Source organism: Periplaneta americana, chromosome 11 (genome assembly GCF_040183065.1).
Source record: "Periplaneta americana isolate PAMFEO1 chromosome 11, P.americana_PAMFEO1_priV1, whole genome shotgun sequence".
NCBI lineage: Eukaryota > Metazoa > Arthropoda > Insecta > Blattodea > Blattidae > Periplaneta > Periplaneta americana.
The window spans coordinates 143,506,979-143,522,442 of NC_091127.1; the positions used below are offsets into that span (position 1 = coordinate 143,506,979).

At 34.4% G+C, this 15,464-nt stretch overlaps 1 protein-coding gene across 2 annotated transcripts in view; it reads left to right on the forward strand.

Moving 5' to 3' along the window:
• kek5 (kekkon 5) overlaps positions 1-15,464 on the forward strand; it is a 1,258,756-nt gene that overhangs the window by 1,227,540 nt on the left and 15,752 nt on the right. For both annotated transcript variants that reach the window (XM_069840117.1, XM_069840116.1), the window contains one exon: positions 6,422-6,476. The gene's annotated coding sequence lies outside the window, so the exon portion shown is untranslated. The remainder of the gene's footprint in view (positions 1-6,421; positions 6,477-15,464) is intronic.

Consider the following 15,464-nt stretch of genomic DNA (forward strand, 5'->3'; position numbering starts at 1 on the left):
AGACGAAAAAACATGTGTTTAATTCTTTATGGTATATTGATTCCACTGTGAAAATTTAAGAATAGTGACTTAAATATCATGTCAGTTTTTAATAAAAATAACTCACCGGAACAAAGGAGCTCAGCAGGTAGGCTCTTCCGTCGTACAGAATGTTGCGCGATCAAGGTCAGGGAGACGGACGTTTCAGATTACTCATCGTTATGAAGTCTCGCGAACGCTGCGTCCGCCATACACAGCAAGCGATTTTCAACCGTCGGAACAAAAATTAATAATTTTATTAATTTAATTTTTCACGGTTTTTTTTAGATAAAGTCATAAAACTTGGGAGATGCATTAGGAATAAGATTTTATTTATTACGAATGAAATTCCCATGCATTTAATTTGTTGCATTGGAATATAAAACTAATTCTTTTTTTTTTCAATGAGATGTTTTTATGAGCATGCCTTAATATTATTCGGAGTAGTCTTTAAGGTGTCTAGAATATTTTAAATGATGGATAACATGTAACTGCCACCCATTTTCAGTCATCCGTATGACTAAAATATTAATGATATGGCGGTCATAGTTGGCAGTTTAATTTATTTTCATAATAACATTATTATATTAAAAGCCAGAAAAAAATTCATGACATCGCTGGCATATTCTTAAAATTTTGTATGGAATGACCCAATACTTCCGACGATGCACTTTTTTCCTCCATGCTTCTTCTGTTGACTATTTTTAATGGTGCATTTTTAAGTGGGTTATGTATGTTTTTATTTTATATTTATATTTTCAAGGAGAATCTATGTTAAAGTGTGTGTTTTTATACCAGGATTGTCTTATTCAAAATGAAACATATAGGCTATGTGATTATTTATTTTGTCTTTAATTTTTAATGTGTTTTTTTAATGTCTCAAGTTTCTTGAGTAAAAATTTGGAAATGTTCCGATTTTTTAAAAGAACATTACGGGTACCCTAATCTTTGTTGTTCAGACTTCAGAGGTTTAACGATTAGAAATTGAAGGAAGGACTTTTTTGGAATCGGTCGTGGGTTATTTTAAAATGTCATACCAACGTTTAATAACGCGAAAGGACACTGTCAGGATAGTCCATCGAGTACGAACCTCAGAGTTACAGTTTCAAACGATACACTGCTGCTGGTCTATTTGTAAACATACTGTGCCTTTGACGGACCAGATGGTTTCCTAATATGGTACCTAGATAGCGTTCAGAAAACCAGACGGCTCTTGCCGTGACCTGCACAGAGTTCCTCGTAATCGACGAGATTGTTCACTTCCTGGACCTGACGATAAGGGATGCTATCTCTGAGAGCCACCTGTAGTGTTCTTTTTGTACTTCCTTTCCGGGAATCAACTGTGCTTTAATAATGTTTTCTGTAGACAGATATGTGTACAGAATGCTTCTGCATTTTAAATTATAAAGCATTCCTGCTTTGTAAATGTATCTTTGTGTATTTGTTGAATAAATATAACATCGCAGTTACATTTTACAACATTCATTCGCTGGTCAGTTTCACGTTGTGAACGTTCCATACACCGAGCATACTTTCGTTAATCGATTATATGACTGTGTATATCTATTTCTTTTTAAGTTTTTTTCACATGCACGTCTCATTCTTTCTGTTTCTCATCTCCACCACCACCACCACCACCATCACCACCACCACCACCACCACCACCACCACCATCATCATCATCATCATCATCCAGTCACCATATGTATGCTTTGTCAGCTATCCTTAAGTAAAGGTATCTCCTGTGTCAGGCTGCAGTGTAAGCCTTCGGGTATCTCTTCTGTAGAAGAGAGAGAGAGAGAGAGAGAGAGAGAGAGAGAAGGAAAAAAGGTATCCCCACAGTCTAGTATATACAGTCACGAAGCTTGAGTTTATAAGGGTACTATGAACAATAGACTGTGCAGGTACTATTTCGCAATGTCTGTAATGAGGCGATAGTAGCGATCCTAGTGGTTAACAACTCTCTATGGATGCACATTTACTACATACTGAGCTTCGTGACTGTATATAGCTACTAGACTGTGGTATCCCCTTCAGATGCCGTGAAGGCCCATGCGGGAGACGTGGTGTGCTTTGTGACCTCGGCACTAGAATGAGGGTATGTGGTCGACACCACGTTCTTATCCTCTTAAAAACCTTCGAGTAAGACCTGGTACTCAATTTGACAGAAATTTGATTTGACCCCGGAACCATTCTGAATGAATGTTCTGGCATTTAAAATATTGATTTATTATGCTTTTATAACGCTTGCAATAATTTCTTGTGATAATTCTTAGTTGCATTCATACGTAGTTTTCTGCCCAAAGACAACTTTCGCTGCAAATCCAGCATTCTCCAATCTTACCTATTTTCCGCCTTCCTACTCATTTTGGAATATATTTATTATTTACGTGATATTTGATTAAACAACATTCACTAATTTCAATCACACCACAGCACGATACCCGAGCTAAACTACCACATAGCAACTATTATTTTAAGTTTGAATGTAATGCAATCTGCAGACAAAAATCACAACACAAATCGTGAAATACATCATGAGTTCATGACATCATCACGTGTTCAGTGGAAAGGGAGAGGAGAAAATTCATTTAACCGGGGGAAGTACCGAATACCGATGATGGAATGCTATTGTGCAATTTTGTGTAACGGTAGTGCCCATTGAAAAGTCCGAAGTCGAGAAGCTGATCCACGTATGTACGTATAAGAAATAAAAATTAGAATGTATCTAAAACTGACCTTCTATGCCCAAGGTTGCGGGTTCGATCCCGGGCCAGGTCGATGGCATTTAAGTGTGCTTAAATGCGACAGGCTCATGTCAGTAGATTTACTGGCATATAAAAGAACTCCTGCGGGACAAAATTCCGGCACATCCGGCGACGCTGATATAACCTCTGCAGTTGCGAGCGTCGTTAAATAAAACATAACATTTAACATTTGTATCTAAAATAATTCTAAATGGAGCACAGAAAGTAGCGAAAATGCCAGAGGTGGCATTTTAAAATATTTGTTGCTAGATCAGTATTCGAAATGGCTAGATTTAGCCATAAAGTGGCTATATTGGCGACACTGGATGGGCGACGGAACTAACCAGATAATATTAATATTCTTCATTCTTGTTAAAGCGGTCGTCATATGGTGACCCGTGTGTATTGATTGTGTATGTACGTACGGGCTATTCCATCTCAAATCGACCGAAATATAGAGAAAATTGACCTTGCAATTTTTAAATACAATGAAACTTTTTCTGTCCGTAGACAATTGTGATATAATGCTTTGTGCAAAGTTTGAGGCATCAGAACTTGATAGTGTTTAAATTAAAAATATTTAAATTTATCGTATTTTCATGAAATTAGCAACTTTAAACTGTTGTGGCTCCGAAACCCTTTCACCCAATGTTCAAAATCATGGTTTATTTTGATGCTGAGAAATTTAAGTTTATATTGGCATGTAAACAGTTTTTCTTACTTTTTATGGAAATGGAGAAATCTCGATTTTTCTCAATTAGGACACCTTTGCCCACGAAAAAATATTTTTAAAATATATGGTTAAATTCCGCATTGAAAGTACAAATAAACACGTATTTTTTACTGGTGCAACGTTAATAATGAAGTATTGAAAAATCAAATAAAGAAAATAAATAGTACGCGCGTGAGCTAACCAGCTGACTGTGAGACGGGAGCTAGCCTAGGCAAGCAAGGCCAGGAGACATAAACACGTGATCTTTCGTCTAGTAGCGCATAGCTGGGCTAGCTTTATCACAGGTTTTCATAAACACAGGAGTAAAATGACACCCAGCGCTCGTTATCTTCATCTCTCTGCCAGTGCTTGCTGTGTTGCGCCTTTCAAGTCTAGGCGTATGAATATAATTTATTTAATACCCCCGAAACTTATTGCCTTGACACTAAGCAAAGAATGCCGAATCCCTCCTAATAATGCAAAGTTTTTTCTCAATATTTTTCTACATTTTTACAAATGGGCAAAAAGCCTAAAAGTAAGTAAAATCAGATTATCTGTCTCTTTTTATACAGTAAAAATAAGGATTACTTCTTATCATAACCTACCAAATGTCAGCTTAAAAATGAGCTCTCGTTCAATGTTCTGCAGTAAATGGTTCCAGAGTTCTGAGCGCTGAAAGAGGCTTGTTTTTATAAAATACGCTAAATTTGTCGCTCAATAATATTAAAACCGTTTGAATTCGATAGTATATTTTTGAAAATGCACTCTCCTCAGCACCTTGTATAAATAGGGAAAAAATTAGAGTATTAAAAAATGCGAGGTTTTTTACTGATCGATTTCATATGGAATAGCCCGTACGTACTGTAAATACCTGACTCTGTTCTTGCTCCACTTACAAGGAATTAATCCTGGCAGTGAAAGTTCGGGACAGAGCATCTCAGTATCTGATGTCAACTGGCCAGAGCAACTTGGATTCTTGTGGTTAACCCCGTGACCTCTGCCCCTCAGGTCAGCATAACTTATTGCTATTATTACACACTCGTCATGTGACGTGTTCCACTCGCATTGCCCGCTGCGACACGCCACGCCGTGGGCGCAGGTTGGGGGCCAACTTGACCCTATTATTTCATTTTAATAGTGCGTAAAGTATTGTGTTACTGCAGATAAATTAGCCTATTTTTAGATTTTGACGAAGATGCTCTTTTCATGTATTACTTTGGCATGCCATCGTCTAAACTAGAATTTTTAATTTCAGAGGGGCACTTTCTTGAGTGGGCAATAATGGTAGGTTGTGATTGAATATCTGTGATTTTGTCGCTGTGATAGGTTTGTCACTAGTTCCGAGCGCAGTTTCAAAATCACAGCTCCGAGAAATCGCCATCTCTGCCCGATATGTGATTCACAGCGATAGCGACTGATGTAGGCCTACGTACGTACAAACAATGTGATTCACGAGGATTTACCGTTACTTACGGAGCTTATTTCCGAAAACATTTTGGCCAAAAAATGTCATATAAACATTTGTCGTAATCTCAATATTTTCAGAGTTATACTAATTTGAAGTCGTTTGTAAATTACCATTATTCTTGAGTCTTAATAATAAAAGAATATTACAAATAAAGAAAGAACTATTCAAGAGTATCGTTTCTTTAATTAGCTAGTATTCTGAAGCTAAAGATGTATTGTGAATTCCATAGTTGCTTCGTACAGATTTTTTTTTTTCGATTTTTAACTACAAAATTACATTTCCTTACGCATTTATCACAACAATTGTTACAAATCACGCCGCTCTTGTAGGCCTAAATTCTTCAAGACTGTACATTAGGATACATAATTAAACTTCAAAGAGTCAAGTTCCTAAATTCGTATGATTTGTAACAATTTTTGTGATAAGTGCGTAAGAATGATGTCTTTTTTAGTTAAAAATTGAAGAATAAAATCTGTACAAAGCAATTAACAACACATTTTAGCTTCAGAACACTAGCCAACTAAAGAAATTATACTCCCGAATAGTTTATTCTCTATTTATAATATTTTTTTGCCCTTAAAACTAAAGAAAAAAGATATTTTACTAACAACTTCAAATTAGTGTAGATAACTCTGAAAATATTGAGATTAGGACACATGTTTTTATGAAATTTTTTGCTCAGAATGTCTTCGGAAATAAGCTCCGTAAGTGATGGTAAATCCTTGTTGAATCATCCTGTATATGTTAACCACAAGAATCCAGAGTCCATCTTTGCTTTTTCGCTTTCTTCCCTTTCCTTTCTTTCCCTTTCTCCAATTTCTCTCTTCTCTTGTTTAATATCTTTTCTGTCCTGTTATTTTTGTTGCATTCTCTCTCCTATTTGTTTGTCTTAAAATTGTTTTTCTCCAACATTTTTCCTTTTAATTTTATTCTTTAAATTTCTTTCATCTCTTGTATGCTTCATTTTACCTTTTAATAAGCAGTTGTCCCAGGTATTGTACTTCAACTTTCAAGCACATATTTCCTGCACAATTGAACTCTTTAATGAGGGATGTGAACAAGTCCATCCAGTAATTAAGGACAAAAATTTCGTCCAGATGGGCCAACCGAAAAGTAAATAGAGGGCGACTTTGTATTCGTAGGCCTAATCTTGAAATCTTCATATTTTATCAGCATTACAATTTCTTATAAACAGTAGGCCTATGTGAAGATAATCCAGCACTATCATTCGTTTTCCCGTACATTTTTAAAGAATTTAATAGAGATGTCGTTTTTCATTGTCATTATTATTATTATTATTATTATTATTATTATTATTATTATTATTATTATTATTATTAAGCCCTCAAATAATGAAAATTTCTCCTCGTATACTAGTGTATGTAACTTCATACTAAATTGAGAGGGTGCAGAGCATGCATAGTAACAATATCTTTGCAATAGTGGGACGCATTGTGATTGTGTTTTAATTTCCAGGTGTTGTGCGGTGTCGTCATCGCTCCTGGCCTCGCAAAGATCGCGCAAATACGAGGTACATGAAAATTTTGCTTTATTTATTTACTTATTTATATATTTACATATTTATTTATTTACATATTTATTTATTTACTTTTTATTTATTTATGAATTTATATATTTATTTGTTTATTTAATAACTTCTTTATTTATTTATTTAATTTACTTATTTATGTATATTTACACATTTATTTATGTATTTACATATTTATTTCTTTACTTATACTTTACTTTACTTGCTGGTTGAGTGGAAGAGAAGGCCTTATGGCCTTAACTCTGCCAGCTAAAATAAATCATTATTATTATTATTATTATATATGTATATATTTATTTACTTATGTATTTACATATTTATTTATTTACTTATTTATGTATTTATTTATTTACTTATTTATTTATTTACTGTAGTTGTACTTTACTTTTTATTTGAGTTTTCGATGGCAGAATGGCTATAGGAACATACACATATCTGTTACTTATTTTACTGTTAGAGTCCATAAATTAATTATTGTAAACGGCAGGAACGTATATTATTTTGTTGCTAGTGGCAACGAATTACTATAACAAAAAGAGTTCGGATGATTGATAGGAGCTAAAAATTAAAAATAAGCAGGCGAAAAGGAACTAAAAATAAAGGAAATAGGAGCTTAACTAGGAATTGACCATAATTATTCACTATACAAGCTTTTCTTTTCAGTACCGTATGCTAAATTCAACATAGATTTAAGCTGTGTAGGTAGCTTTACGTGTTAGAAAGCAAGTAAGTTACATGTGAATTAATCAGTGATGTAAAAAAGCAGGTAGGCCTAATTAAAAATACCTATATAATTAGATTAAATATAGCACAACACTAACAAACAAGAAATTATGAAACATTAAGGAAGGCCTTTTTACAATATAAATCTGTGTGTTCCTTGTAGATTTATGGCACATAAAAGAACTTGTCCCTTAATAGGTCTCTCGACAAAATTTGTCGGTCATTTTTCGCCGCTCGACAAAGTCGGAACAGTTAATTCACGATCTCAGTCCATATAGCTTCCGAGATGGGACAATTAGTGATATATGGGATGGGTTTGAAATCTGTGGGAACTACAGTGGGACGTTCAGACATAAAGGCGGAATCGAAGAACGACAAACAACTGAATCACGGTATCTACAAGAGCGCGATCGTTTGGACTTCAAATATTATTCATGGCATAGGATCGGTAAGGCACAATAAATCTACTACAAAGAGATTGCAGTGTTAGGGTACGTACACGTTGGAGCAACGATAAACGATAAAAGAAATGAGCTAGCGACGCTTTGGTATTATCAAAGAATCAAGTGTTCATATCGGAGCTACGAAGACGCGAGAAGAGAACATTTTGATTTATCAGTAGAAGATATTCTATGCATCCACTTAATGAAATAAGATATATAGGAAATATCTGCTGCTAAGTTCAAGGTTAGTATAACTTAAATACGTACGAAATTGAACCCGTTTCTCATCCCAAAAATAGTATAAATTCGTTGTGTTGTGATTGGTTCTTATGATCACATAACACATGACGAATAAATACACAACTGATCAATTTGCCAATATCTACAATAATTAATTTAATATGCCGAAATAATAATAAATCGATTAATATTCGGATATATTGACAACCACCGGTATTTATACAGATTAATATTATCTTAATCAGAGATCATATGAACGACAAGAGCGAAGAAAATGGAACTTTTCTTTTTCGTCACTTTTATCGTGTATCTTCGCTTTTATCGTTACTCCAATATGCACACCTCAATGACAATGCATGCTTCAATTCTCTCTGATATAGCATCGCTGCCTCTTTTATCGTTTATCGTCGCTCCAACGTGTACGTACCCTAAGTCTTCGTACCCCTCTTATATAAGAGAGGAAAAAGATTATAACTGTACTGTTGCAAATACGAAACTAGAAGACATGTGAATTAATCGTATAATGGGAATGTTTTCCCCGGAGGTCTTGTATACAGCCAATGACAGTCTCGCAACGATGTCTACACAAGATAACTCTCTCTCTGTCTATGATTATTCAGTAACTCATTTATATGCGCCGCACATTGAAGTAATTGAAGACGTTCAAGAACGAAATTCCAACGACGAAGATTTCGTGTTTTGTCTTGACCTAGACAGAATAATTCACACTGTAGAGCAGAGCCGTTTTTGTTATTTTCCTTCCTTACTTGTTAGTGACGATGACTTGTAGCCTAGATCATATATGTAACAGATAACTCATCGCTATGTTAAAATCGTTTGCATTTTGAAGAGAACAACCGCCAGGATCGCCACTCGTCCGCCGTAAACGAACACGAGATGCCAGTACAGTCGCTAATACAATTCAAATGGGAATTATGACGTGACTCCTTACGTAACAACTAGATGGCAACATAGTAAACCTGACAAAAGTTGTTAACGTCAAAGTCTATAAGGCCGACTTATCTGTTACATATATGATCTAGGCTTGTAGGCTATGTGAAAAATATAGTCCAGTGTTCTCTTCATTCTGTTGTTAATTTCAGTTGAGTTTATTGTTCGAAATATCTTACAGATGTAGTTCCAAGTGTTGTACTGTTCACATTTTCTCGTTATGTATTGCCAAGCTACTCTTTCAATAGTAAGTAAAACATGAAGGCCCGGTTTCTTCAACCTTTGTTAAAATGCACTTAACACATCATTAATTAACTGCAAGTTAGAAGTATAAATTGCTGTTAAAAATATTGCGTTTCTTCAACTTTACATTCCACATTTTAACATTCTGTTTGTTAACTCTCTGTTAGGACCAGAGATCCTAGAGTTTAACCATAACCAGGTATATAGACTTAATTATGTTTTCTGAACTCTGACAATTGCGATTCTCGCTTGTTTCCCTTGTTTGATTCAGAGAGGATAGAAGTCTTTCTATTCCGTCGTCTATATCACGGTAGCGTGGAGCGGCGTATTGGTATTGTTGTTGTGAAATGGAAAACACAGGAACAAAAAGAAATCGTGGGACTAATTTCTCTTCGTTCGAGAGAAGCCTTCTGCTGGAAATAATTTCGCAGTATAAACCAATTATTGAGAATAAACAAAAGGATCTATGTTGAAAGCAAAAAAGTGAAGCTTAGTAAAAAATTGCCTATATCTCTGTATGGACTTATGTTCTGTCAAATCACTGAAGTCATTCGTTCTGTTTATGTATTCATGGATATCATTTTCTAAATAGTCAAGATATAAAAGTTCTATACTAACAGAGAATTAAATTATTTAACTGCATGAATTCGGGCAGTTAAATTAACACTGGTTTTAACAGTCTGTTAGTACTAACAGTAGTTGAAGAAATGCTTCAACTATTAAGTTTACAGTTAAAATGGAGTAACACGCTGTTATAATTTATTCATTCACATAACTTCATTTACGTCCAAATTACATAAATTCTTACTTAACAAATTAATTGCTGATTAATATTTATTACTTATAATGAAGCTAACATCTGTCCATTCTTATTATTATCATTAATTTCTCTAAATAAATTTACAAAACCTCTAATGGCAATTACATTAATATTCTCATTATAGAAATATATTTTATATATATATATATATATATATATATATATATATATATTTATTTATTTATTTATTTCTCCCTGTCACATAGTTCTAGTAAGCTTATATTAAATTAATTTTCATCATTTTACTAGCTATCTCAAATCTCAAATTAATTATAATTGATTGAATTAAATTAGCTCATAAATTAAGTTACTACTTTACCTTATAGGTTCATCTAAATTTAAATAAATATGTAGTCTACTAGTCGTTAAAACTTAACTGAAGAATATTGCTGGAGAACCTTTTAAGTGTAGTGTAAATATTCGTAATTTAAATATGTATTGTATTGATTAAGGCTGGTTGAGTGGAAGAGAAGGCCTTATGGCCTTAACTCTGCCAGCGAAAATAAAACATTATTATTATTATTATTATTATTATTATTATTATTATTATTATTATTATTTAACAAAGGTTGAAGAAACCGGGCCGAAGTGTAAAATGCAAAGATTTAATTTATTAAAAACATCAAAATGTGCTCTTATAAATTTTAATATTATATTTCGTATATTAAGAGTCAATGTTATAGGGCCTATATATTTTATTCTTTGGTCATGTTCCTCTAATAAACGAAGTGATATCACTAAACGTAGAAACATGTTTAGGAATGAAGAACTGTCAGAGAGGTTGTATTGTGTTTAGACTTTTAAAGGAATATTGTTTTGAGGAAACGTGAGAGTAGTTGTAAATTTTGTGCGAACTTGCAGCTGCAGTCTGTGACGTAAGTGTGCGTGCTGTATCTTGAAGTTATTAAAAGTGATTATAAATCTCTTGGCAGTGACTGTGAAGGCAACAAAGGTGACGATATGAAAGATAAAGGTGGAACGGGGGGTAAGATGTTGACCCCGACTAAGATCTGGCAGTTCCATTTAGATTTCAGAAAGAGAACTGCTCCGGCAAATAATGAAAGGAGTGATATCCTCAGTGATATAGGCCTACTAGCTGTTGGGACCGAGGTTCACGGGTTCAAATCTGATCGAGAGCGATAAAATGCACCGGAAGGGATGTGAACCAACCCTGTCCCTGATAGAAGGCCACAGGCAAAGCCCTCGTTTAATTTCGACGCGGAGTTACCTCTGAAGTTGAAAGTGTTCGTTAAATAAAATACTACGACGATGTAATACGCAAGATACGCTCTTTGTTACGTATTCCTCTGCCGGCAGATGTCTTTTCTCTTTGACGCTCTCTTGTCGGCAGTGACAAAACATTGTATTTGAATTCAGATACTTTCTTACATTGTGGCTCGTACTAGTACACTGGCGTTCAAAGATACCTGACCCCTACTAATCGATAGTGATCGATAATTTGTTCGTGTAAGCCTAGATCATATATGTAACAAATAACTCATCGCTATGTTAAAATCGTTTGCATTTTGAAGAGAACAACCGCCAGGATCGCCACTCGTCCGCCGTAAACGAACACGAGATGGCAGTACAGTCACTAATGCAATTCAAATGGGAATTATGACGTGACTCCTTACGTAACAACTAGATGGCAACGTAGTAAACCTGACAAAAGTTGTTAACGTCAAAGTCTATAAGGCCGACTTTTCTGTTACATATATGATCTAGGGTGTAAGTGTGGCTTCTTTAGTTATCATTCTATGAATAGATGGCGAAGATAAGTCAGTATCGTCAATAGTACACTGGCGTTCAAAAATATTTAACCAGTGTTGCCAAGACATAAGTTGTATCCACGTCAGTATAACACCTGGAAATCCGTCAAAATTAAAAAAAAAAAAGACAACTTACCAATTCTGATTAAAATAATCATTCGTCAACATCTGACTTGATTACGAGGAAATCTGAAACAGGGGGTTCTTAAACATAGTACGGAACAGGCAGAGCTGTTAAATAAAAAGCATTATCTCCCAAAAATTAAACAATTAAAAATGACAGCAGCTAAAAATGTCAAAAAACAATGTAAATAGTAATTTCCGCCAGAAAATCCGTTACCCGTCAAAGCCATTTTTTCCCGTCCGCTACGTTGACATTCCGTAAATTTTGAAGGAATTTCCGTCCAGTTGGCAACACTATATCTAACCTATGATTTTATGATTGTGTAAGCGAACTTTCCAACCACGGTATAAGTCAGAACTAAAGATATAAAAAATTGACCAACTTTGAAAGAGTTCCACTAGTTCTCAATAGGTGGCACCATTATTGGGCGGTTAAAGAAGTGTCAGGGAAAGTGATTATGTAGATTAAACATGAATTATTTTCATAATTGAAAATATCAGCGGTTCGCAGCTAAACCCAGTGTTGTTTTACAATCAGTAGAATGGTAGGCCTATGAAAAATTGAATTCTATAATGCGGGTACCTATATTTATGTACGATTGGCAACACTGAGTATTATCTTCATCTGTTCATAGAAGTAATAACTAAAGAAACCACACTTACACCAACACATTATTATCGATCACTATCGATTAGTAAGGTCAGATATCTTTGAACGTCAGTGTACATAAGTAATTCATAGTACCTATTATGAAATAAAATATCTTGCATTTAGGCTGACCAGATTTTTAATGGTCCAGCAGGGGACATCGGCAATTTCAAGAAAAACCATAAACTCTTATCTCGTCACTCTACGTTGAAATGTTGCATAAAATACATGTAGGCCTAACAGTAGATACAATGATAGTACTTCGCACACTAAATTTGTAGAGTATCTTAACTGTTTTAATTAAGGGGAGGCAGAGGTGAATATTTCAAAATCCACAAAATTTATCAGATTTGTTTGAAATTGATCATGGATGCTAAGTATGTTATTAGTAATGGACATACCAAGTTTCAACTTTCTAAGTACAATAGTTCTGTAAATATTAATAATTTTATAAAACTTTATATCGTTTGATATAAAATGCTCCATGCACCATATTGTAAGAAATTTTCAATATTTCTTTTTATTTATATGTTCAGGGAAGGTATATAAATAATGATAAGTGTTAGTTTATTATGGAAATGATATAGTAATACAGTTATCTTGGTTTTAATTTCATACTTTTAAAGGGCACAAAATCAAAAACTAACACCGGAATATGAAAATAAAGATAATAAAAATGTAAAAAACCAAATTTTAATTTTTTCTTCAGTTTTGTTCGAAAATTTCACCTCTGCCTCCCCTTAAAAGCATAAACACACGTAACTCCGATACACTAAGGGTGCTATGCATAGACATTTCGCTAGCTCGCGCTACGAGCGTGCTAAGCTAGCCCCGGCTATCGACTGGTTACTTGTATAGGATTCATATCATAATATCATATCGCTAACACTGGTTTATGAATACGAAAAACGTTAATTCGCTGATCATCCACCGGAACCCCGCGCTAAGAATGTATATGAATATGGCCCTACAAATTCAGTTTTAGTACTGGAAGTCTTTCACATAATATTGTACACACTGAACTCTAACATACACAGTCTACAAGTACTTGTCTGAAGAATGTATCTTTTTAAGGATCTGTTCATTCCCATACAGTTTCACACTAAATTCTTCACATGAGAAATGAAAGTGTGTTTTCACTTGTAACAAAGTTTGAACTGTTTCAATTTTCATTCTTGAATTTTCATCAGTCCAGATTGAGTTCATTGTGGAGAAAAGTCTTTCAAATGATGAATTACTGACTGAAAGACACATGGTTAATGAACACTATTTTGAGAAGATTTTCAAATGGAACGGAATTGTTTTCCAAATGTTGAAAATCATCATACCACTTTTCACGTGTTGGTTTGTCACAAAATTCATCATTTTTTTAACTGCTTAAAAATTGACACTGCGGCAGTTCTAACACTTCCACGCAACACTAAGATGCTATGTTCTTCTCAAAGAGTGCAGAATATCTCATAATGTGCTCGCTGGTTCTTCTCTCTCGTATTGAGAACCGTTCAGAAATGTGCATGAATCGCAGCAGTTTCATCACGATACTTAAATATTTAACGTGTAAAATGTCACTGAAACAAATTCAAAACTTCTGGGGACAAAGTTAATTTCCGGGGACAAAAACGGGGATATTTGCTCCCCGGGGACAGCAACTCAAAACTGGGGACTGACCCCGGAAATTGGGGACGTTTGGTCAACCTGTTTGCATTACAATACGCAACACTGTACATAAGCTTAATATTGTAAATAATTTAATGCTCGACCATGCCGAAATGTAGTAATTATACACCTGGTAGCAGTTCTTTAATGGACCTCATTAAAGTACACATATTCATTAAAGTTCAGGTTTTCGATTATTCTCGGATATGCAATCGAAAAACGAGGGAAACGTCACTGAGGCTGGAAATCCAATACTGTCGCAGAACTTTATGTTCTGTTACTATAATAATTAGCGTTAATTGTAAATAATATTCAAATAAATTCAATTAGTGATCTCGTTTTTCAATTCTAAATCAATTTCCAGGTTATATCAAAATTAGTTCATGTTATTCTCTAGATTACATCAAGGTCAATGACATTATTGTTCCTCGGAAAAAAATCAATACTTTCGCGTCTGCGCACATCTCACAATTTACGAGCTATGCACAAGGTCACTTCCGATCTTCAGTCAGATACGAATAAAATGAACACTTCTGAATAATTTCAAGTTATAAATATGGTCGAGCATAAAAAGTCGTATGAAACTTGCCTATAATGGTAATTAAGACGCTCGTATGAAAATTATGAAACTCGCTTGCGCTCGTTTCATAAACAAACATAATCGTGTCTTAATTACTATCATTATAGATTCGTTGCATAATGTACTATTATATCAGTGTAGGCCTACATTATTTATTATAGTGTAAATAGTAAACATAGCGTATTTTAGTGTAGATAGTGTAAATAATTTAAATTGTAAATACTAGTGTATTGTTAAGTGGTCAATGTTTTTTTCTGTCCAATTTGACTAAACAAGAGTGGTGTGAGCAGTCAGTTAAGTACTCCACTTGCTAGAAGCACGTCGTTTACATAAAAACTCCAGTAACATTTAATCCTGTAGCCTCCTGGGACAGAAAGTTCTCTAATAATTGAATCGCTCCATGCAGAAAGGGCTTCAGTCACAAATTTTGAAAAAACGAGATATCGATGGAAATCATATCTTTATGGATGGTTCCATCAGCCTGTGCAGAAAGGTATTCAGTCCAATGCTTGGAAAGACAGAAACTGAAGCGTCAGGCTCAGAGTTCTATGCAGAAAGGAATACAAAGTACACACTGTTTTCCTTAGTTTTCTCAAAACCAGGTCTAATGGACTGAAGCCCTTTCTGCATGGGGCGATTCAATTATTATTCAATGTCATAGTGATGTTGTAAATTGCAACCGAAATAATTTATAATCTTCAATCTGTTGAAAATCTGTTTTTACTTCAGAATTAATTCAAAATTGAAAGCGAAACGGGTTACAGGGCTCAATA